Genomic DNA, 22824 nt, shown 5'->3' on the forward strand with positions numbered 1-22824 from the left:
GGCTGTTTCACCATCCATTGATTAGTGTTAACTGGCGGTTAGGTGTGATGCCGTCTCTATTTGTTTTGTTCGAATAGACGGAGACGGCATCACATTTAACCGTCGTTAACGCTAATCAATGGATGGTGAGACGGCCCTTATTGTCTTCAGTGACCACTAACAGCCAATACTTTGAAGGTTTGTACTAAGAGCAAATGATAAACAATTGCGTCGGACAAAATAATATACTTCTGTATTCGTTTTCTCTCCTGCCGTTGGAACAGAGTATAGTTGGCTCTAGTATCGTGAGATTCGTTTGACGTATGTCAAAAAGAACTGAACCGATTTTAATGAAACTTGAAGAATCATCTTGCGATAAAAAAGCATCAAAATCGGTCCATCTGTTTGGGAGCTATGACAGACATAGCGGACAAACAGATAACACTCCTTTTTTGCGACGAGGGACTTTTTTTTTTAGTATAAATTTAGAATTCAAAGTTCGGGAAATTTTATGTAAATTAACTTTTTCTTTACTATGGTTTTCATTGATGACGAAATGACTCATAGGCCATTATTAGGGTTCCGTCCCTAAAAAAAGAGTCCCTTATAGGATCATTTCGAAGTCAGTGTGTTCATCATCATCAGTCCCACTGCTGGGCAAAGGCCTCCTCTCAGAATGAGAGTTCCCACGCGGGCCCAGTGCAGATCGGGAACTTCACACGCACCATTGGATTGCCTCTCAGGGTTGTGCAGGTTTCCCCACGATGTTTTCCTTCACCGTAAAGCTCGTGTTAAATTTCAAATGTAATTTCGCACATGAATTTCGTAAAACTCAGAGGTGCAAGCCGGGGTTTGAACACAGGATCCTCTGCTTGATAGGCAATAGATTAAACCACTAGGCCACCACGGCTCTATTAATCAGTGTGTTAAGAGACTTTTTTTTCTTTTGAATGCTCTCATTAAAATATTGAAAAACGCATAAAAAATAGTACATGTATTTTTAACTGTGAGTTATTTTTGCAAAAGTATATTTTAATAAAAAGACATGTCAAGATCGCTAACCTTTTTTCTAATGCTAAATTTAAAGAGCACAATTCGTTACTACTTCGATAAAATCTCGTATCTAAAATCAATATGGCAACAAAATTGAACACTGACATAATGTTCATAAAGTTCACTCAGAAAATTATGTATTTTGAGGTACGAGTTTTTTTCAAGTAGTGACGAAATTTGTTTGCTGGCATTAAAACTTGTACAGAGCCTTCAGCGTGCGAGCGCGACTCAAACTTGGCATTTTTTTTTTCTTCCATGGGCCAAGCAGGTAAGCAGCCCCTAAAATGGTAATCCTAAACAATGCCATTATCGTAGAATGTCACAATTTGCAGTCGCTCTACCATATTTCGTTTACTGTGGCTATGATGTTGTAAATTTGGGGATATAATTACTTCGTAAAAGTCTTTTAACTCATCTTAGAAAACATAACTAGTTATGTACTATTAGTAGATGAGAGAGACCTCCTGATACAGGTAGTGTACCTACACAGGTTTTGCAGGTGGTAGGACCTTGTGCAAGGTCCGCCCGGATTGCTACCATCATCTTGCTCGCCAATCCTGCCGTGAAGCAGCAGTGCTTGCACTGTTGTGTTTCGGCGTGGAGAGTAAGACAGCCGGTGAAATTACTGGCACTTGGAGTATCCCATCTCAGGCCTCTAGATTGGCAACGCATCTGCAATACCCTTGGTGTTGCAGATGTTTATGGGCGGTGGTGATCTCTTACCATCAGGAGACTCACATGCTCGTTTTCCATCCAGTACCTACTGTAAATAATACTAAAAGGCTTCCTATACGATATGAAATCGTAACTGTTTTGTTATTTAATATTATTTTTTACACAAATAAACTTACTAATTCTAATGTTTAGTGTGTTTTGAAGTCTGAAAATAGTGTCGGTTGCACTTTGTTTTAATAGTTTTTTGCCCAAAGGAAAAACAGCGTCGTTGACAAGATCGGCTGTTTGTTGATTTGGGACCATTTCGAGATATGCTCAATTTTATTTTGTTTTTCCATGTTATCACGAATAAATGTTTTCTGTCTGTCTTAACGTCTTGTGTCTTCTTTCCCATATGTTTGAATTGGATGTGGGTGATAAGATTTTTCATTATTTCATTAAATTCTCATTTCGGCTCTATATTTCTGAATACTTTTTTATAAAGATTCGTCTGTGCCTGGCAAGAACTTAGCGTGTTCCCGATAAACAACCTGTTTGTTTTTTTATCTATCAACACTTATTTGGAAAGAGAGAGAGAGAGAGAGAGAGAGAGAGAGAGAGAGAGAGAGAGAGAGAGAGAGAAAGAGAGAGAGAGATGTATGTATTTATACATAATGTTCGATACAAAGGATAAAATACATCAAGGAGGACAACATTCTGAAAGAACATTGAATATTATTATTGGGGACAGTCCGACATGCATTCAAAAATGTGTGCACCCTAGCATTAGCATGCAGCTGCATTCGCGGGTCCTGTTACGTACAATTATAAAAAAAACAAATGGGAGGCAGATTTGCTTACTCGCGTTGCTCTAGGAGAGTTTATAATATTGGTGATGTTAGCATGGTGACTTGTACCGGGTGGGCCCTTTAATAGGAGCAAATAATTTAAACAAAGATAATAGTAGATTATTGTCGTGGCCTGGAAGTAGGCAATTGCTGGCTGAGTATGAGTTTAACTAATACGAAGCCAGCAATTGCTATTCCAGCCGAGACTAATATAAAGCTTTTCTCAAAAATGGTGAATAATTCTGAAATAGAATAAACTTTTTCTCAAAATATATTATAACATTTAATTTTATTCCAATATTTTTGTTATGCTTTCCCGCCTTTTTTTCATTAAAAATAAACTGCAGATGTATTTTTCCACCGAAAACACCACAAGCTGTTTCAGACCCAATAGAAAAAGTCCGGAGTTCCAACAAAATATCTGATACTGGCTATTAGACTTGGCTGTATACGACTTGTGCCAAAATAACCATGGCTTTTTTAACTTAAAAAAAAATTGTGACTGATTGCAGGCGCGCTAATGCATGATTGTCGAGCTAGCGCGCCTGCAATCTTTTTAACCTTTTTATTTTTCGCTGACCATAAACTATGCACGTAAAGAATAATGACAACTTTTACGGACATTTTTGAGAAAATTTAATTTAAAAATTGTAGAGCAAGCAGGCTGTTTTGATCCCGTAAAATTGCATAGTTCCCGCGGAATAGCTAAGACAAATTTTTCCCAAACAAAGTCACGAGCAACAGCTTGATTCATACAAAGGGCGCGGTCAAGACAAGGAAATACCATTTTCTGAATCTTCCATCTCAATATATTATATGAACTTGTGTATCTTGTATCTAAGCTAATCCATATTCTCGCCTAATCTAAACCTAGTAATCTGTCCACTTACCATTCGTCTAAGCTCACCAATGTTACCGATTCACCCATATGTATTTAACGCGAAATACCAACTTAACTTTACCGCTGCGAAAAGCGCTGCCACTAAACAAAAGCACTACATTTATATCGATACATAGAGTTTCCAGTCTTATCCGCAGTCAGAGATAACTTTGCAACCGGAGCGTGTCTCTCTCTATCAAAATCCCACATATTACACAAAACCGCGGGTACTCAGTGTTTCGACACGTTAAGACACTGTGTGACACCGCGTTGGTTCTTATTCCGCATAAATAAAGTGCCTATGGTACTGTCTCGTTTGATGGAAAACATACATACGCGTAAGGTCAACGCTCTGTGTTGCTGGCCAGTATTGTTTGACCCGCCTTGCTTCTGTAGTGATGTATCCTTTTGGGTGATGGCGGGGGGTGGTGGTGGTTCAGTGAGGGTCTTGGGTGGTTGGTTGTCAGTGACAGGTTGACACAGCTACTGCTTTGGCCGTTGCATATAGGTTCGTTAATCAATAAACGATGGTGAATGTTGTTGCGGTGTTAAGAGCATTGCAGTTTTGATCGGATTTTAGGATGCGTGTAGGTGTTGGTGTTGTATGTAGAAGACCAGATAGCCAAGTGGTAGGGAACCTGACTACGAAGCTTGAGGTCCCGCGGTCGACCCCCGGCCGGGGCAGATATTTGTGTGAATAATACAAATGTTTGTTCTCGGGTCTTGGATGTTTAATATAATGTATGTATTTATCTATATATAGTAATGTTTATCCGTTGCCTAGTATCCATAGCATAGCTTTGCTTAGTTTGGGACTAGGTCAATTATTGGTGTCAATTTCCCATGATATTTATTTATTTATGTACAGTCGAGGGCATAAATATCTATACAGCCTTAGCGTCAAATATATACATCGACCTTATGGTTAGTATATTTTTGACGTGTTGGTAACGTACATATATTTATGCCCTTCACTGTACATACAACATAAAATTTCTTAAAAAGCCGCCAACACGGACCAATTACTCTCTTTGAGTAGTTGACACTCATGGATAGTGGTGATCAATTCCCATCAGATGATCCGCTTGCTCGTTTCCCTCCCTCAGAATAAAAATAAATAAACAACAAAACCCTCGACAGTTGAAAGTTCAATTTCTCAAAACGGCTGAACCGATTTTGATGAAACATGTCTAAGAACCATCGCTAGAAAATCTGCTTTCAAATAAAAAAAACCGCTTTCAAATCGGTCCATCCGTTTAAGAGCTACGGTGCCACAGACAGACATACACACATAGCGGTCAAACTTATAACTCCCTTCTTTTTGCGTCGGGGGTAAAAAAAACATGAAATTACGACGAATGTTTTAATTCTAACACATTCGGGACTTAGCTCGAAGTACCTTCTATGCAAGTTTAAGTGGCAATTGGCAGGCCACTCGCTCGAAGAACATGCACTCCTCGAGTGGCGACCACGAACCGGAAGACGAAGCGTTGGTAGGCCTCCCACCAGGTGGAACGATATCGCGAGAGTTGCGGGCAACCGGTGAATACAAGGGGCGAGTTGCCGTTCGTCTGGAAACAAAAGACATAAATTCAGCCGAGGGCATAAATATACAGCCATAGCGTCAAATATATGTACTTATACAACTTATGGCTAGTGTTATAAAGGTGTATTATGTCGGCGCGCGATCGTAAAATCCGCCAGATCACGAAATTACTAGGTATATCGTGAAATGGCGCCATTTCATGAATTGGCTAAGGGACATCCGCCATATCGTTAAAAACTCACCGTTTAACGATTTGCTATAGTGACGTTTGGGCAGATCATGAAATTCCTAGGCATATCATGAAACGCCGCCATATCGGTTCTGGCACTTCGCCGGCCGCTGCCGCGGCAAGCACGCTTCGCTCGCTCGGCTCGTGCGTTGTAGTCACAATTCATACTAACCTTCGTTCACGCTTCGCTCGTCGTACACGTCAATTTTTCCTTTTTTCGGCATATCACGATGTGCCCGGTATAGAGCTCGGAATATCGACGAATGTGTTGCTCTAATCTGCCGTATTGTATCGTGATATGCCTGGCCAACTTTTAGGCAGGCTTTTTGGCGCCAGTTCACGATATGCCTAGGAATTTCGTGATCTGGCGGATTTTACAATCGGCCGCCGACATAAAGATATTTTTCACGTCGTGGTATGTACATAAATATGTATATATTTATGCCCTTGACTGTTCCTCCCTCCATAAAAGTTGAATAACGCAACAAGTTAGCTATGTTAACTTAATTTTGTGGAGGGCCAAGTAGGGTGTTTTTCAAACTGTAGCTGGGTAAATTTAAGCGTTTTTCGGCGTTTTTGTTTTTTCATTGCCCAAGTGTTTTTTTAAAAGAGATGATCAGGGTTAAATTTTTGTGAAAATTTAAAACAAAAGCAATACTAAATCTAGCGCGATCAAAATTCTTGAGACTTGTCCTTCCGTTGTAAATAAAGGCGGGGTGGTAATGACGTTTAACCGAGTAGGTAGTCTTCATCATCATCATCAGTCCTACGTGTCTGTTCCAGGCGAATTTTGGCGTGTTGCCTGTGCACAACGTGTTTGGTGGCTGACTAGACCGATGCGAGAGCGACATGTTCGTCCACAGGCCTGACAAGAGAAGTCTGCGGATGTTGGTGCAGAAGCAGAACCGCTTTGGTGTCGTTTCTGTCTCTTGTCAGCAAGTGTCTTGATTCAGGCTTCATCGCAATACTACCGAGCAGTCAAAACACTTTAATATTCACCCAGCTTTCTAAAAAAATACAAAATGGTCTCCGAATGTGAATTTAACTGTTCCTGCTTTTTACAAGCTTTTATTTACTTGCCCTGTTTGTTGTAAGGTCAAATCTTGTAAGTTCATTTTGACCCACTTCCAGCTGTTGGATTGGCTTGAAAGGTATACATTATACTATTTTATCTACATGCATATCATAACTTCCCTATTATATGTTCAGAAACGACTATCAAATGGCCTTTATTAAGAAACTTGGTATCTGCGGGTGCATCTTAATGTTCACATTAAAGTACAGTGCATCTTAATGTTTACATTAAAGTATCGGTAATGCTTTTTTTAACAATGCATATCTGTACATATTGTAGAAAACTTATGATATGCATGTAGATAAAGTTATATATATGCGGCTATACATAATTAGGCATTAAAACACTCGTGTGATCTTATTATGAAACTCGCCTAACACTCGTACTTTAATGCCTCTCATTATGCACCAGCCACATAAATAACTAATAATTGCATAATATGTTTGTTGTCACTTTAACTTTGTTACTCGTTCACGCTAAAATGGCTGGGTTGATTTGGATTAACTTTGGTATATAGATAGCTGGACGTCTCGAATAACACAAAGGCTACTTTTTATCCCGATATTCCCGCGGGATAGGGGTAGAATTCCAAAATTTTAACCTCTAGGAATGAAGACATGAAATTTGACGCGAATGCTTTTATGCAATTTTAATGAAATCTACGTCGTAATTTTTGAGAATTCCTACGGGAATTAAAGTACTACGGGAAAAGCTAGTGATAAATATATTGTGTTAGAAGCAGTGTAGTCAGACCGAAGATATTAATTAGAGTTGTGATTACAATAAATAAACTAAATCTAGCTTAGAATTAAATATACTAAAACTACAATAACTCTAAAAATGGCCCCTGCGTCGTAGTACCAAAGATGCTGGCAGCATTTCCTCGCTGGATCGTAAGACTGATGCGTTGAGCGAGGAAACTGTCAGCTCTTCGGTCTCCTGTGGTACTTATCTCTGAGTCTCTTTGATACGTCTTTGGAGAGACTTAGAGCGCCAGGGCCCCACGGACCAAGAGTCTCGACGCCGAAAGGTACAAAATTGTATTCGGCACCGAGACCACTAATACTTTCCTGCTTTTGCAGTTTCCGAGTTGCCAATTGATGTTGGTAGAGCCAAAATTAATTGTGCTTGTTATTCTGGCAAACTGGACAATTTTACGCGTCTGCGTTGAATGAGTTGCATCCTATTCTTCTATACGGCTTACTACTGCGCAGGTTTTGATGAAATTATGTCGGAGGATAAAATAGAACAATATCGAAGGGACAGCAATATTTGGTCGTTGTGATATTTTGGTATACAATAAGATCATGGTGGGATTTTTTCTTGATCGCTACATCCGATATTTCGTTATTATATAACTGCAGGGCTACTACGAAACTCGAAGTTCGTATCGTACCGTCCCTCTCGCTCTCGTATTAAATAGTATAAGTGTCAGAGGGTCCGCTCGACACGAACTTCGAGTTTCGAGTTTCGCTGGTGACGCTATAATCGGTTTTGACAATTTTGGCTGTAAGTGTTTATATTAAGTATGTATTTATGTTCAAGCTGCATCTATCCGTGTTTCGATACAATATTTGACCAGAAAACTGCATGTCGGCTCGCTAAATTTTGCCGCAGAGATTGCTTTATGCTTGAGAAAGGGAATGGTCTACTTTCATCTCAAACCTACGTAAATACAGCAAAACAGCATCACCGTACCGCGTAAGCTGTTATTATACCAGTTGTTTCACAAAACAAAAACATATATTGATAGACGGGTGAAGCTAAAGCGCAATGCTTATAAATCATTGTTGGAACCGGCCGTCCGCATTTTGCTATACGCCAGGTAGATGAAAGAGACAACCTACGGCACGACACTTACAGAATTTACACCTAACCGGACATCAAAGAGCTCAATCAATACAAAACGCAAATACACCACCATTTTACTCATAACTCTTCAACCATTCTAGTTACAGTCAAAGCATTGACACCGTTGGAAGCTACGTAAAAAATTAGCCCACAAACGTGTGCAATACGTTTGTGTTAACTGAACTAACGACACGACGGTTGAACGTTTAGGTTTTAAACATCGAACGCGCTCTGTAATCTGCGATCAAAATGGCGGCCGTCTTAGCGAGCGAGAGAGTCCGACTCGGGAATTTGGAAAATTGGTGTTTTTTTCTGTTTAAGAGAGCAGTATAGTATAAGGTTAGGCGGAGAACAGGAGGGGCGATCGCAGGCAAAGCGGTGTGAAGGGAGTGTGGCACGGGGTGCTCTGTCGCGGGATATGTCCCGAGACCCGGCGCGGACGGTATTCGTGGTTGGGATGTGTCTTAAGAAAAATGTTATGAGTTTTTTTTACGTTCGATTGTAGAGTTTAAGTCGTAAAATAACGTAACTAAGATGAATAAATAGTTCAAGATTGCTTCTGAATTCATGTTTTGCGTTTATGCGGTGTTTTATGTAACACACTTTTAACGATTAGGTACTTCGATAAAAAACTATTATGGCTTAATTTTGTGCCGTTATCAATAGCTTAATGAAATGAACGTCGTCATTAAAAAGTATACAACCTTAATTGCATGTCCTCAGCATATTTATATATTATCAAATCAAATATGTAGAAACTTCTTTTTTTGTGGCTGTTTACACCTGATTGTCTTGGTCTTAGACGAAGATTTTACTTTATGCACTAGAAAGACGCACGCATAAGAAGTGAAAAAAATTATTATTATGAAGATTATAGACGGCTAAATCTCCGTGAGACTTTACATCGTGCGACACTTTTTAGCATGCATGACGTCTCGGGTCCCGAACTTTGACGCGCTTCATTTTTGTATTTTTTTGTGAGATTGAAAAAAAAAATCATGTCCAATATTTTCTGATAATTTAAATGAGAGACTAATTAGAATTGTTAAGGGCGGAAATAGCTCACAGTGACCTCATGCATACAATTAGAAAAGACTTCAAGAAAATGACATGAGATTTAAAATTTCAACATCTATTTTGAAGTTCAAAATCTAATATTTATCAGATCTTTTTTCGATTTGGTGCTAGTTTTTGTTACAGTCAAAAAATCATAATAGTATATAGTATGGTAGGGTCACGAGCGTTAATTTGGGACCCATTTCGTGAAAAAATCCTTTGAATTGTCATACAAAATGACAGATATTCGATCTTAAGTGGGTCCCAAATTAACGCTCGTGACCCTACATACTATTATGATTTTTTGACTGTAAGAAAAACTAGCACCAAATCAAAAAAATATTAAAAGGAAACGAAATTAAAAAGAAAACTGTCACAACTTACGAGGCTTTACAAATTAACGAGTAATAGTCCTTCAAAACAAAATATTATTATTGAATTTATTGAATATTTGTTGGATGTTGATGTTGCAATGCAAAAGTCCGACACGCATTTGACCGAATTTTTAAGACGTTAAATACATTCTTTTTATACTCTCTATCGCAATATTTAACGCAATAAAGAGTTTGAGCTAGGCAGCTACGCTAGCTAGTTAGTGCCCAACACAAATGCGGCTTTAGGATATATCTCGCGACATATCCGGGCGCGCTTGGCCTCGCGCACCGGCTACCTATCTTTCATTGCACGTACGCGCGGGGCGCGCGGCGGGAGCAGGGTAGCCATCTTGCGAGCGGCCGCACTCGGCGCGCGTCTCGCGACACACCGCTCACGATTTGCACTAATTACAACTAAAATCGACGGAAAAACAATAAAAAAACAGTGTTAAACAGTGTACTAGTGTAATAACGTGTTGTGTATAGTGTCGTGTTGTTTGGAAAGTCTTTGTGAGCGACAATTATCACTGTGATCGATTTGGTCCGGCGGTGAGGGGAGGACGCCTGCCTTTTATATCTTTTGTTGTTTTGTAACTAAATCAATAATTTTAGTGCCGGACCGTTCTAAATTTCAAATGTGGCGTACGTATTACTTGTACGTTAGTGAGTGAATTCTAGTGATGTGTTAGCTAACCGTTATCGTAATCAGGTATGACCAAAACAAACTTATTTTTATTAGTGTTAGTTTACAAATTTTTACTATAATGCATGTTTAAAACGCCTTTTTCCCCATTCATAAAGTACAACGTTGAATCATCTTTATCAATATTTTTATTTATGTTTTTATCTTGACATGTTGTGATGTAATTATAGCTTGTTCAAGCTTTATCGCATTAGTAGAAAGTTTGATTTAATTAATCGCAAAACATGTCATAAAACCGGTTTTTTAATAACGATTGCCAAATATCTTTAAGAGTTACTATTAAATGGTTATCCCTTCTAATTAATGACTAAACAGCAAAATTTATATGTTGAATTACTATTACTAGTTAGTAATTCGACATGTAAATAAGTTTAATGGGATAAATAATTTTATGCATGTCACCTAATCTCTGTCATTCGTGTCACCTGTAGCTATTACGTGGTATTTTGCATACGCCTAAATAACTCGTTCTAGACAAAGGAACGCTGCCTCCATTTACCTATCTACCGCACTCAGCCGCTATAAAATACAGACATTCGACCTTATAAGACCTTTTTTATGACGATAGGCACGCACGCTAACATACAAATAATAACACTTATTATCTTTCATTCATGCTAATAATTTAAAAGTGTAAAGACCGATAAACGTTACATCACTACGATAACACTGGCCGCAGCATAAAGGAAACAATTGAAAATCGAATGCATTGAATTAGAATTTGGAACAATTGAATTTGGAAGTTGGGATTCTTCGTTCGATTCCGAAGCAGCGATGGCGGACATGGCATGAAATAATTGCATTCGTGCGCCTTGCGAAATGAAACTTTACCTACGTTCGCACTGCGTTATTACCCGTACACGTGGAAATGAGAGATCGCGATCGGATATTTCATTCGTCGGCTATCATCTTGAATCTGTCGCGTTGCATTCCACAGACAAGACGGGTCATCTTTTTCGAGGTAGTGGCTATGGCTATAACCCTGCCAGATCTAAGAGGCTTAACGTCTCTCTGTGTTTCTATTAATTGAGGACTGGCATAAAATACCCGCATTATTTTTTAATGCTGATTCACCGGCGATTATCGTAAGAGTCACGTCAAATGCTGGGCGCTTTGAACTGTTTGTAGTAGGTATAAATTGGATCGAGTTGGGTTATTTTTGGTGAGATGTTCGATGCGAATATAAATCATTAACGCTTAGTCACTAATCGGACATTGCCAAATAAAATACCTAACAGTATGCTGAGATCGTTTGAGTATTTGAAGATGTTGAAACATGTTCTTCCACAGGTTGGACTTTAATGACCTCAAATACTTTTGAATTGCTTCTTTCCCGTAAAGTACGAAAACTGTTGTAGCAATCTCTAGTAGGGACTAGGTAGCCCCAAAACAATACTAATAATCCAAATCCACGTTGGGATTCTGTTTCAGTTTTGTCAAGAGAGGTGGCTTGTGCCCAGTAGTGGATGGGAATTGTACTACAGTTTGTTTAAAATTCACTGGTTAATCGCTGATCATTTCTAATTAACCTTTTTCTCAAGGACCTAGCAACGCACCCGTTGTTCTACTTATGTTGTGGGTGTAGTGTAGATCGTCATTGCATCTATCACCATCCGACTCCTCGTTTGCCCCTTGCGAACTCTATTTGGTTTAATAATTAACCAAGTTATTGAATTTGTTTATTACTTAATACTTAATACTGTTTATTGTTAATCTTAGCTCTACATAAAGTTTTGATTTATCTTCATGATCCTAGCGAAATTAAAATTATAATTAGAGTATTTTCAAAAAATAGCAATTTGAAGTTACATAAGTCCTCTAATTTAGTGAGATGGACTTAAAATAAATAAGTACTAAATACAAGTAGAGCTGAACTATTTACATTTGCGGCTTTACTAAAATAACAAGTATAATTAAAAAAATATAAATGTAGAGTCACAAAAGTCTTATAATAGGAAATGGTATTAGAAATGATATCTTTTGAACCGTTAGGGTTATCTTTGGCATATGTAAGTCCTACTGCACAGGCCTCCTCTCAAAATGTGAGGCATTGAGGGTTTGATTGAGCTGTACTTTGCACGCGGACCTAGAGCGATTAGGAACCTCTCTCACACTCACACACTGTTGAATAGAGATGACGACACCGCTAATCAACCAAGGTACTTTTTATGGGGTGTCAAAACATTATTCATCCATAGATTTTGTATGGTATAGATTTTTATGACGTCACTTATTTGCCAACACAACGAACTTATTTGTTTCAAATTAAGTAACTAAAAATGTAATTTAGCAATTAATTGTCAATTATTCCGATTTTACCCTATTTCTTCGAAATATACATTAATTTTATTTTGAAAATATCACTGTCACTATTGTACCGTTTTTGTCAAACTTTTAAAACCTAAAATTGCTAAGTGGCTCCGAAACGGTAACCTACCATTTGAGAATACAGGATATGTTTTTATATTCATCTAATCAAATAATTTACTATACTGAGAAGAACTCTACTGGAGATTTTGATCTGTATCCAAAGGGTAGAGACGCGTTGTATCTAGAAGCTTGGTAGTAGGTGAATATAACAAAAATTGTATACCATTAGGCTGCGATTGCTTATAAGCAACCAAGGCTTTTAACCGTAAGTTAAAGTTGCTTCTATTAATGTTGCTATATTATGACATTCGAATTGGAAACAAAAAATACTCAGTACTTAACTCTAAGTATACAAAAAAGCGGTCACTGTTTTCAATTCCATAATGGAGTAGAAAAAACGCAGCAAAAACTTCTTCATTGTGTTTTGAATTTATGATAAAGTAGGTTCTTGTGTAAGATTTATAGGAGAAAATAAATTACATCATCATCATCACGTCAGCCGAAAAGCGTCCACTGTTGGATATAGGCCACCCCCAAGGCTGTTCACTTCTTCACATTTCGGTGGTCTGTGGGAAGTGGACGTTAAAACGGTAAAATTTGATCAGGCAGTTGAATTGAAATTTCGGGATTTTACTAAACCGTGATATTTCTCAAAAATTACATCCCTAAAAGAACCCCTCGAATTTTAACCTCTAGACCTAGAACTTGAGATTTTGGGGCTGCTACGATTATGAATCGCGATCTCGTAGGATAATTGGAATAAATAGTCAGTGCATGTCAAACTTTATCCAAAACCGACCACCTGTTTTAGCCTGTCTAAGGACAACAGAACATAAACTAGGCTTAGGCTTAGGTAAGCCTAAGTAATCTTCTTCTTCTTAGTCGTGCACTCTTGACAGTGGTCGTGGTCGGTCATGCTTCGGTCGATCGATTCCTGCGCCACCGCTGCTCTCGCGACGCGTCGCCAAGTAGGTATTTTATAAAGCGAAAGATTGTTTTTGACATGTGTTGTTCAAAAACTATAATAAACAATTAATCCAATCATGTACTACGTTTCATTATCCGACGAATCCTGTAAAAATGCCAGCTTTCCAAACTCCAAAAAGTCGTTATGATTATGAGGCTGACTATTGTTGCCATTACCCTATATTGTATTCCGATCCAATTTATGACAACGTAAACAAAGACGCCATTAACCCGACCATAGACATTTAGTGATGGGAAAACCTAGAACCTATTGCAAAATAATTAATCTGTTAAGTAAATCGATTATTTATTAATTGAATAGATCAACGCATTTTTGTCTATTTTATTATTTACAATTGATTTAATTCCAGACTGTTTATTCAATGATGAAAGTAGTAACTATTTTTTAATTTTAAGAAAAGTAAATAAAAATCGCTTATTCATCCGCGCATTAATCGATATTTAAAAAGTCAAATTTTCCACCATCTCTACGCTAGTCTATGCTACTACAGATTATACACATGTTTCAATCAAGAAATAACGGCAGATTTTGACGAAGATTTTTCAAATGAAAAATAAATATTGATATCAAGTGAATTTTGGTGAAAAAAGTGATTAGACATCTAGTTAAAAGACACGAATTATAGATAAATGTGTTATTGATTCGATGCAGTGGGTGTTTATACAAGAATCTTGATGAAATCGGGTTGTTTACACTTTTAATAAATTGGATAGGCATAACGTATAGCCTAACTGGCAGAGTGGAAGCAATCGTTTTTGTTGGAGTGCGACAGATTTGATGAGGTCTGTCCACCGTGTCGGAGAGCGCCCGCGATATCTTTTGCCCTCGAACTTCCACCTGCACCACAAGCCGTTCCATGGAGTCCTCATTACGGGTGATGTGTCCAAAGAACTTGAGGATTCATATTTGCACAGTTGACGATAATCAACGCCTTCCATTCATCTTTGTCCAAAGGGTAGAAGACAGGAAGTATTGTTAAGGGGATTCCAAATCTGTGTTACTAAAACATAAATCAAAGGGTAATCAATATATCAATACCGACACGACACTACAATTGGAAAGCCGCCGGAACCTTGTCCTAGTTCCAAGCGCATACGGACGCTGACGTATGCCTTTGCTGATGAAATGGAGTAAATAAAGTTTTTAGGAAAAACAACAAGCTATTTTGCCGACTGTACTTTTTCTTGAATGTCATTGTCAGCGAGCTACATATCCGTAACCGATGTCATGTCAATCTGACCACTAGAAGTGGGTCAATTTTACCTTAGTTATAACTGTATAAACGAACTAACAAACATTGGTAATTTAATAAAATAAGGTACGCGAGTTAGGCACTCAACTCACGTATTAGTAGTCGACGTATGCTCGATATGTTTCACTCTTGAGCATAAGCTCGCCTTAAAAAATAATCAGATTGGTTCGAAACCAGTCGTGCATAACTCGACTACTGCGTGAAAGTGAACCGTGTCATCATCATCATCATCATCGGCCTATCTTAGTCCACTGCTGGACATAGGCCTCTCCAGTTGCACGCCACTGAACACGATCCTCGGCCAGCCTCATCCAGTTCTTGCCAGCTAACCTGCGAAGATCATCGCTCCACCTAGTCTGAGGGCGCCCTGCTCAGCGTGCAATTAGAGCAACTCCTCCAGTATGGCAAATCCAGAACCGTGTATTATTTTAATAAATTATAAGTCCGTCCCACGATAGTTTTAATTCTAAAATAACGTTCTAATTCCATAAATAAGGCCGGCTATTGCTTCACTTTGGAAAATTTTCTCTAGTACAGTCGTCAGCAGAAGTAAATGAGCAGTTGTGTTGCACACACTGATCTAAACACTGACTTATTATCTTGGCAGTAGAGTGGTGTGTAGATCACCTTAAACCCCGTAACCGCTCATCCAATTCTGCTGCTGGTTGTTTTCTGTACTGCTTACTATACATATAATGGTGTTCAATAAAGAGTCATTGTATTGTAACAATACACGTCCGTATTGTATCCAATGTCACGTTCTATAATTAAAAATTTAAATTGAATCACAACTCCTAATAAAAATTCTCCAAATCCTCGTTAACAAAAAGCGGTCTGTCCGCAAAGTCTGGAATCAACAAAAAGCAATTTTGCCTTCGAGACGAGATGCATTCCTGAGCTGCGATCTTTGGCGACCGTGGCTTGGCTGTAGCCCACTACATACCACCATGGAACAAAAAAATAACCGGCCAAGCGTTTCGGTGTTGTGCACCGAAGGTTCTAAACAAATTTGTTCATTATCCCAGCCTATATACGTCCCACTGCTGGGTACAGGCCTCTCAGAACAAAAGGGCTTGGGCCATAGTTCCCACGCGGGCCCAGTGCGGATTGGGAACTTCACACGCACCATTGAATTGCTTCGCATGTTTGTGCAGGTTTCCTCACGATGTTTTCCTTCACCGCAAAGCTCGTGGTAAATTTCAAATGTAATTCCGCACATGAATTTTGAAAAACTCAGAGGTGCGAGCCGGGGTTTGAACTCACGACCCTCTGCTTGAGAGGCGATAGGTCAAACCACTAGGCCACCACGGCTTCACAAATTTGTTGCTGTCTATGAAAATGTAGTGTTAGTAGAACCGCCTAAGCAAAATTCTACCTATAAGCAATGTGGGGTAATTCTAGGTTGGACAGATGTAAAAAATTAGATTTAGGAGCAGACTTTTCTTATTCGTTGAGCTGTTAGAGCTATATTCCATCCACCAATTACACTTACCAAATAAGAAATTCGAAAATGGAAGTTCGTATCCTACCGTACCTCTCAGTCTTGTATTTAATAATATAGCGTCAACGGGACGCACGGCAAGATACGAAGATGTGTGTGAACCTAGCATATCAATTTCTAGAATCTCAAAATGTAATTGCTGTTCTAGTAGCATCCCGAATAGTTCTACAGTTCTGGATATTTTTTTTATAGTTCAGTTCAATATAAAAAAAAACGATTTTATAAAAATGAGATGCTAACTTCGCGTGCGAATGTCAGCATCTCAGCAGTTCTCGGTTGCTAGACCACTAATACGTAAGAAAATGCATAGTTCTATAGTTCTACATACACATACATCTTATAAATCCGTATATCTCCGTCTGTGGCCTCGTTCAGGGAGAGTTTAAAGAAATTATGGCTGGACACTGACACCTGAGATGAGACTGTTTCGATTTTGTAATTGTTTGTTATATTTCTTTTGTTTTATGTTAGTTTTAATGTAAATAATGTATTTATTTTATCTCTTTTGAGTATTTCTGTTTTGTCTCTTTACCGCACGTAATTTTCACTGTCTGCTTATCCTCTATATAACCAAATGTTTTTTCCTAACTAGGTTGGCTGGAGGAGATCCCTTTTTAGGGATAAGCTCGCCTTTATTCTCCTCTCTGTGTATGTATTTTATTTTTATGTGCAATAAAGAGTTTACATACATACATACATAAATAGTTCTGCTAAGTTAAAAAAAAAAACAAATTAAAAAATGAGATGCTAACTTCACGTGCCATGTCAGCATCTCAGCAGTTCTCTGTTGCTAGACCACTAATACGTAAAAAAATGCATAGTTCTATTGTTCGTCATACACATACATCTTATAAATAGTTCTGCTAAGTTAAAAAAAAACAAATAAAAAAATGAGATGCTAACTTCACGTGCCCATGTCAGCATCTCAGCAGTTCTCTGTTGCTAGACCACTAATACGTAAGAAAATGCATAGTTCTATTGTTCTACATACACATACATCTTATAAATAGTTCTGCTAAGTTAAAAAAAAAAAAAAAACAAATAAAAAAATGAGATGCTAACTTCACGTGCCCATGTCAGCATCTCAGCAGTTCTCTGTTGCTAGACCTCTAATAGGTGGGCCAATCAACTTTTTTACCGACACTAATCTGTCCGCGACATTTTTCAAACAATTGCAGATTTTTGTAAGTAAACATGTTTTTTTGTAAATTAATATATGGTGTACATGAATACATGTCATCCTACGTAAGTTCAACTTATTAAACCGCGAAATATCTTGTTGGAAGTACGATTTTTTGGTAACGCTAGAGACAATATTGGTAACGCTGGAGACGCCCAAAGTGTCGGTAAAATAGTTGATTGGCCCAGGTACGTAAGAAAATGTATAGTTCTATAGTTCTACATACATCTTATAGATAGTTCTGCTAAGTTACGTATCGTATCGTATCGAAGTTCGAATTTTGCACTTCATAGTATAGAGCTTGATCTCGATTCTGCCTGAGGTTCTCGGCTTGACCTTTCGAAGTGCAAGGGATTTCTAAAAAGTGAAACTTGATATCCTATGCTGAACTAGGTTACGACTGGCTTAGCTCAGTTAGTTAGTGAGTAACTAAATGTCAATTCTAATCAAAAACAAATAGAAATGATTTACGCCTACATTGCTATCAGAACCTATGAGTATATGCATGTCGCCGAAACGTTAACATACGGCTTCCGCCTTTGTACATGTATTTCAAAGATTGACAATTGTATTTGTTTGTTTTTTTTTGTACAATAAAGAGTTTACATAGGTACCATCAGCCAAATATGTGGTCATCACCCTAAAGCTGATAATCGTTTGCATATCATAAAACAATGCCAATAGACGTGTCTGTCAACTTGAAAGTTCGACTTTAGCGACATATTCATTTGTTAGGAACTTGTTTAAAAATTGGTAGACCACTTATTTGGCTGATGGTACATCGATGGTACAGTCAGCAACAAAAATATACATACGCTTGAAGTATCAAAAATATGTATACAGGACTTTATTGCCTGAACATTAAGGTCGTGTATACATATTTTTTATAAGCGCCAAATTGAGTAACGTTTTTTCCTTGCTGTTTCTCGCGATTCTGTCTGCGATTAATTCGTTTATCGCTATCCCGCGGGAACTAAGGAGTTCGCCGACATAAAAACTATCCTATGTCCTTCCTAGTGTCTTAAACTAGCCCGACACCAAATTTCATCTAAATCGGTGCATTTGTTTAAAACGTTCGGCCCGGCAACGATCCACTAAGCTCTTACGCTATGCATACGCATATCCCACATCAGTCACTTCTATGCGAGTGACACGTATATGTGTCACATACGTAATACATTCCGGTGCCAGTGACACAACATCTGTGAATTTTTAGTTCTTACTCCTATGCCAGTGACACGCATGTCGTGTCAAAATAATTCGTACCTCCTAAAGGCTGGCATAGCGTAAGGGCTTAGTGGAATGTTGCGGAGCCGAATGTGATCCACTAGCTCTTACGCACAAACAACCCCCCCCCCCTGCACCCCTGGTGTTGCAGATGTTTATGGGCGGTGGTGATCTCTTACCATCAGGAGACCCACTTGCTCGTTTGCCATCCAGTCGAATAAAAAAAAACGCTAGGCATAGCGCATATTACACAGCAGTCACAAATACGTGTCACCGGCATAGAAGTAAGAACTAACAAGTCACAGACGTTGTGTCACTGAGGCCGAAAGTGTTAACCGCAAAGAAGTAACGGACATACAGACAGAGTTATACATACATGTTACTTTGTATAACCAGGGTGGAACCTTTAGTTTATACTATTTATTGGACGATATTTTCTTTGACAGATGTATGAATGTCATCATGACATTTGCAGTGAAAAGGTTCCAGCTTGGTGACGCGGTTTAGTTTAAGATCAACCCAAGATCAACCATACCAACACCCATTTACCAACCAACAGACCCATCCTTTTTATACTACAAATTAAATTCTTACAATTGTTTTAAAAGCAATTTCCAAATTGAAAAGCCCTTGCAGGCTCTTGCAGCTCTCACTAAATAATTAAAAGTTAAGTTTTATATGCGGGATTGCATAAAGCGATGCTATAGCCTGTTATTCAGTTGTGACCCAGATTTTGAAGTCAAAGGCTTTGGCTTTATAACCTCGGACTAAGTCAGTGCAGCAAATTCGTTGCATTCATTCGAGTAGAGCACTGTGTAATGTCACAAGACCTATTTTTTACTTATTATGACAGATTGTCAGTGGTTTGTCTCCGATTTGCCTGCACTCTTTACGCGTCATCGTCGGTAATGTAAAATACATATAGTAAAGCTTGTGTACTCTAACTGCAAGGTGATGCAATAACGATAATGTTAATTCAACGCGACTGCAGACTGAAGCATGTGTGGCATATTGTTATTAGTAACTGGGCGACCGAGCTTTGCTCGGGCTTAAACTCGATAATAAGCGTTTTCCCAGATATAAGAGCAAGCTGGATCGATTTGCCATCCCCGAAAACCCCCACGTACCAAATTTAATCGAAATCGTTAGATCCGTTTCTGAGATCCCCGAAATATATATATGTTACCCGTTACCCGCGACTCCGACCGCCCAAAATTCGTTTATCGCTATCCCGCGGGAACTATGCAATTTTCTGGGATAAAAACTATCCTATCCTTCTCCGGGATTCAAACTATCTGTATACCGAATTTCATCCAAATCGTTTCAGTGGTTTAGACGTGATGAAGTAACAAACAAACAAACAGACTGAGAAACTTTCGCATTTATAATATTAGTGGGATACAAGAATTGCTCGTTTAAAGATATTAGATTTATTAAATCTCATAACTATCACTAACATAATATACCTAAATGCTTATTGATAGATCCACTCAGTTGTAGGTCATGTTATCAGAAACTAATAAATGTTTAGTTCGACTTTTTACATCCAAATCTTTTTTCGGTTAAAAATATATGTTTCAGTTTAACAAGTGTTCTTGGATGATTATCACTCCTTTAAGCGGTTCAAAACACAACAAACTGAAGATTGATGTTTTTTTTTTACGTAATTTACTAGTTAAGTACCTTTAACGTGAAATTTCAAGACTAGTACATTCTTAGCTGAGTTTGGTTTCGTACTTTTTATTTTATCTCAGATTTAGCAAGCAATGTGAATGAGTGATACCTTAAAAGAAAGAACAATAAACAGGCATGTTTTTAAAAATGTTTGAACAATTTTTTTTTTTATGTTACAGAAAAATTACTCTGTTCCAACCTAAGACATTTGTAGTAATTTCGAATGCCTCCATTTTGTTTTTGTGGCTAGAAAGACACTTAAAAATTATTTCATTTGGTCCAATACACATTAAACTATCCGCAATATAAGATTTTGTTTACAAATTAACGCTCATTGGGGCAATATTGCCTCGTGACTATCAAATTCTGGGTATTTTCCTAAAATTTCTAAATTTTCAATTAAAAAAACATATCAAATTTCGGCTAATACATATATGGCTAAAAATGTTCAAAAATACCTCGGCTATGACCCCCTTAAAGCTTTGCACGTAGCAACCAAACACCCTGTATACTGCTATTTCAGATTATTGATTTATAGATTAGATTAGATTTATTTATTACCTAATGAAAAAAATCATTATAAATACATGTCAGGTAATAATAAGAAATTCACAAAAGGATCGTCAAATTGTATACAAAAAAAATATAATAATAGGTATATGATAGTGGTAAATTACAATACATTGTCAGCCAAAATAAAATTAGAATTAAATTTAAAAATAATAATAACAATAATAAAGGGTAAAACATGGACAAAAAGTTAAAATTAGGTACAATTACTACTATGTCAAATTTAATAAATTGATCAAATATAATATTTATATGATCGATGAATACAATTAATACCCAGTAGAAGGAACCATTCCAATATATAGCTTCCTTACTTGCATTGTTTAGAATATAGACGGGTCTTTAATGAGTTAATATGAGTATGTTTTCTACCTCTACCACATAATACCTACCTAATCTCTACGTAAAACCCCATCTGAAACGTTCCAACCTACATTTCGCACATATATGGTATACAGTGTTGGCGCCCTGCGTCGCTCGCGTCGCCAAGCTTACCTGGCTGCCGGCCAATGCTGCATCCTCAGCAAATTGATTTAATAATTCCAAGTTATTCTCCGAACAATGGAGATTTAGTACGAGGCACGATGCGGATGTATAGTCGAATAAACTGATTCATGTACAGTCAAGTATAAAAAGATCGAAACGGACAAAGTTATACAAATATGTACACACTACTTTAATGGCTTAATGTTATTGTCGTTTAAATAGGTACATATGTTTATTTTTAACATTGGCCGTATCGATAACTTTGTAGTTGACTGTACCAGAGTGGAACCTTTTAATAATCAAATTCACTATGACTTCCTTGACGGAAGTATGGGATGTCAAAATGACATTAGTAGCGCAAAGGTACAACCATGATTCAGGTTATTCTCAACTGTATATTAGTAATTTTGGCAAGCAAGCGTTTCGGTTTTACAATACAAATACAACAAACATATGGCCTATGACATGACCTATGGCCTCTCCAGCAGAGGATCATCGTGGGTACAAACCTGGCCTCGCATCCCTGAGGTTTTCGAAATTCATCTGCGAAATCAGGTTTACTTAAGATGTTATGCCCGGTTCACATTATTCCAGTAGCATGAGCGTACTCCTACCTTAAAGGCCGGCAACGCACTTGTGACTGTTCTGGTGTTGCAGGTGTCCATGGGCGACGGTAATCGCTTACCATCAGGCGATCCGCCTGCTCGTTTTCCCCCTATACCATAAAAAAAGCATGACACTGCGGTACTCGGACGACTTTGTGTAACTCGGTTGGATTGTGACCCCGCAATGTATCCACTGGCACGATTTTACTGAAATAATGTGAACCGGCCATTTAATATGGCTATAATTTTATACTGCTAGTACTGTGAATAAAGTAATGTTGCCATGTATTAGAAATTGTCAACGACAACACGCTACGTTACGCAACAGAAGTAGAAAGTCCGCGGCGCTTCCTATATCTGTGAATAAGCATGAAATAATGGGCGTCTATGGGTTCAATGTGGGCTCAATTAACATGGATGCACTAATTATGTGTTTATGTTAATACTACGTAATAGTAAGTTTTCGACCACTGGTGGGTTAGACCAGACTTTAGTGTTCCGTAGTCAAAATAGCAAAAACGTAACGTACACTGTTACTATTTGATTCGTGACCGACTGTAGAACGTTCTCACAGTACGTGTCATAATAAATTCCCTTGTCAAGCAATGTGATGGTACTATGACTTTTTCTACGAAAAGGTTCCACAGTGGGTCACGATTTAGTTGGTTCGAGTTTACAATATTTATTTGAATCAGGCGTTACTTTGTGTCTCTTTTACTCACA

The 22824-nt window shown here is 38.0% G+C and overlaps 1 protein-coding gene across 21 annotated transcripts in view; it reads left to right on the forward strand.

Annotated features, from left to right (window-relative positions):
* Positions 1-22824, forward strand: part of tou (bromodomain adjacent to zinc finger domain 2B toutatis) — a 193367-nt gene that overhangs the window by 6415 nt on the left and 164128 nt on the right. For 20 of the 21 annotated variants that reach the window (XM_074108678.1, XM_074108682.1, XM_074108680.1 and 17 more), the window contains exon 1: positions 9894-10254. The exons of the other annotated variant lie outside the window; for it this stretch is intronic. The gene's annotated coding sequence lies outside the window, so the exon portion shown is untranslated. Of the gene's footprint in view, positions 1-9893; positions 10255-22824 lie in introns of those variants that run through there. 21 annotated transcript variants of the gene reach the window in all.

The sequence above is a fragment of the Choristoneura fumiferana genome, chromosome 27 (assembly GCF_025370935.1).
Source record: "Choristoneura fumiferana chromosome 27, NRCan_CFum_1, whole genome shotgun sequence".
In the NCBI taxonomy this organism is placed as follows: Eukaryota; Metazoa; Arthropoda; class Insecta; order Lepidoptera; family Tortricidae; genus Choristoneura; species Choristoneura fumiferana.